This window comes from Hibiscus syriacus, unplaced genomic scaffold, assembly GCF_006381635.1.
Source record: "Hibiscus syriacus cultivar Baekdansim isolate YM2019G1 unplaced genomic scaffold, ASM638163v2 tig00112352_pilon, whole genome shotgun sequence".
Lineage (NCBI taxonomy): Eukaryota > Viridiplantae > Streptophyta > Magnoliopsida > Malvales > Malvaceae > Hibiscus > Hibiscus syriacus.
Window position 1 is genome coordinate 146568 of NW_024063312.1, and position 3337 is coordinate 149904.

At 39.7% G+C, this 3337-nt stretch overlaps 1 pseudogene; it reads left to right on the forward strand.

Moving 5' to 3' along the window:
• Positions 1–227: 227 nt before the first annotated feature.
• Positions 228–3337, forward strand: LOC120178504 (annotated as a pseudogene).

A 3337-nucleotide genomic window follows, 5' to 3' on the forward strand; every position in this document is an offset into this window, starting at 1 on the left:
TAATATTTTTGATCACTTAAATTATTTTCTCTTGTTAAAATTATCAACTCAAAGTGAAAGCTCTATCAGTAAAAGAAAGTTTTAAACTCGATCATCAAGCTTTGTTTGTTTGTTTTCTTCATATTGAGAAACAACACAAGTCCAAGGTCTCACTTATAGTCTTTAATTACTAATTAATTCATCACCAGATTAAAGTTCAAACCATTTGATTATATAAAAACACAGAAATGGAATTACTTTGAGAGCTCACCATAGCAGAAATGTTAGGTTCTTTTAAAGAATAAACAGAGATAAAGAAAGCTTGAAAAAGATAACACCCCATCTCTTCAAAGAGGAATAGAAAACCACCTAATTCCACCGACACCTCCGCCGTCAAACACCCACCACCACCACCTTTCACTTTCTTGTAACTAACGAGATCTTTGGGGTTTTTCTTTTCCACGTGTTTTTTTAATTTAAATCAGAATCAATCATCATACCATTCTTTGGATTCAGCGGTTTTAGGGACTTGGAAATTTTGGAATTTTTTCCTTAGCACAGATCAAATTATACTGTGAAAAAATGGGGAATATACGGTGGATGTAGGGTTTTGAGAGGGGAGATTGGGTTTTGGCTTTTGATGAGAGATGTCTGATGCTCCAGGGATAAATGAATCTGTTCTCGGTTTGCTGGAGCCCCTTTGGGAATGAAGTAGAAAATCACGAAACAAACGGCGTTCTCGGCGGCGGCGGAAGTAGTGGTGGTTCAAGGGAAGGTAAAGACGGGTTTCTTTGGTTTCGTGATATAGGGAAATATGGGTCCGGGGAATTTTCCATGGCCGTGATCCAAGCGAACCAGGCGCTCGAGGACCAGAGCCAGATCGAGTCGGGCCAATTTGGCACCTTCGTCGGAATCTATGACGGACACGGAGGACCCGAGGCGGCACGTTACGTTTGCGATCACTTGTTCAACAATTTTCGAGGTTCGTCACTTAATCAATGGATCTAAAGCTTGCCCCAACTCCATTGACAGAAACAATGTTCAAATTTTGATTTGTTAATTTTCAGGATTTTGCTTTTCAATGCGTTGATACTTGATATTTAGATTTAGTAAATTTGAACTGTATAACACTTTCTCGAGTGCGATTATCTATACGGGTATGTAACTATGTATCCAAGGTTCTGTTAATTTTTGAAGTTCTTCATTGTATTCCAAGGGTCCTTGGATGCTTTTAGAGCCAAGTATGAATGATATATATATGATCTTGAAGATAACTAGTTATTGGTTTCGTTTCGTGTCGTGTTTTCGAGTTTTCGAGATAGATGGATTTTAGTGCGGCATTGTGAGGCTGTCCACTGCAAGTTGCCTTGTATTCCAAGGGTCTTTGGATGCTTTTAGAGCCAAGTATGAATGATATATTGATATATATATATGATCTTGAAGATAACTAGCTATCGGTTGAGTGTCATAGTTTTGAGTTTTCGAGATAGATGGATTTTAGTGGGGCACTGTGTTGTTGTCCACTGCAAGTTGCCTTTAATGCCAAAAATGATCCCTTTGTTATCGCCTTGGTTTCTTCGTCGGGTTATCTGTTTGGTGTTTCTTCTTTTCCTATCTTCTTGTAAAGGAGTTATTCTTATGGTGGTGCTCTTAACCTTTGTGTTTATGCAGAAATAGCGGCTGAATCGGAGGGAGTTGTGACTGCTGAGACCATTCAAAGAGCTTTCAACAAACGGAAGAAGGGTTTACGGCCCTGGTGTCGGAGCTATGGAGTACTCAACCAAATATGGCAACAGTTGGGGCATGCTCTCTGGTAGGTGTAATATATCAACAAACACTTTTTATTGCGAATCTGGGTGATTCTCGTGTCGTGTTGGGAAAGAAAGTTGGCAACACTGGAGAAATTGCTGCTATACAATTGTCAACAGAACACAATGCAAATATCGAGGCTATTAGACATGAACTTAAGGATTTACACCCGAATGATCCGCAAATCGTTGTTCTCAAGCACGGAGTTTGGAGAGTGAAGGGCATAATTCAGGTTATATATAAATTCTTGCTTCTTACCTTTCAAAATTCAGCATATTAAGGCATGCCCGGGCTGTCAACTGTCGTGGTTTATTATAATTTACGTCCACTGTTCATTAATCGTCGGACTTGTCTTCAATTTTGTGAATATATGCGATGCAGGTTTCTAGATCGATAGGCGATGTTTATATGAAACACGCCCGGTATAACAGGGAACCGATTAATGCAAAATTCAGACTTCCTGAACCAATGAATATGCCAATATTAAGTGCCAGTCCAACTATTATTCCCCACACTATCCACCCGAATGATTCTTTCCTTATATTTGCATCGATGGTCTATGGGAACACTTGAGCAACGAAAAAGCTGTGGCCATTGTCCATAGCCATCCTCGCGCGGTAATTGGCATAGTTTCTTGCATTAAAGCATTGTGTTCTCGTGCTGTTTGCTGTTAGGCTCTTGAGCACCATGGTTGGTGCCGATATAGAACGTCAGTTTTCTGATAATTTTTTAACCAAACTGCTTTTCCGAGTCTTTTCTTTTTAATGCTAAACTGCTTTCTCTTGATCCTTGGTTTACAACCTGTTATAGCTCCCAGTAATGTGTTAGAATTTTACTGTGTTTCATGCAATCAACCATTCCTCATCTTCAGTTAATAGTTCGTCTTTTTCTCTTTTCTTTTCGAATTCCACGCTTTTATTGAGTCGGTTGAACTACGCATATTCAACGGTTAATAATACATTGTTCATGTACCTTTACAAATGCAGGGGAGTGCTAAAAGGCTGTCAAGGCTGCCTACAAGAAGCAGCGAGAAAACGAGAAATGAGATATTCAGATCTACGGAAGATCGACAAGAAGGTTCGACGCCATTTCCACGACGAATAACTGTTATTGTGTTATTCTTTAATCATGATCTTATATCCAGAGGTGCTGTCCAAGACCCTCTAGTGTCGATTCGAAGTGCACTGGAACACAGATAGATTCATATGGCCAAATAGATAACTTCTTCGTCCGGTTTTGTAATTCAAACTAACAAAACTCCTTACCAATGGACGACTTTTCCCGGTTCACCGATATATTGGATGCACCTGTCCTATACCGGTATGGGGAGGGGATTCTAATCTGTAAAATGTTAAAAGAGTGGGAGCAACATTTACCGCAAATACTTTGTAACTCGGTGTATGATCTTAACAAATGCTTGTGGTCGTTTCCTCTGATCGTTTTCCCTTAGCATGGTGTTATAACTTTCCAGTACCATGGAAGCCGGCATCAAGGATCGTTGGTGTCGGAATTTGAATCGAGATTTTCCGACTGCCTGATCTACTTTTTA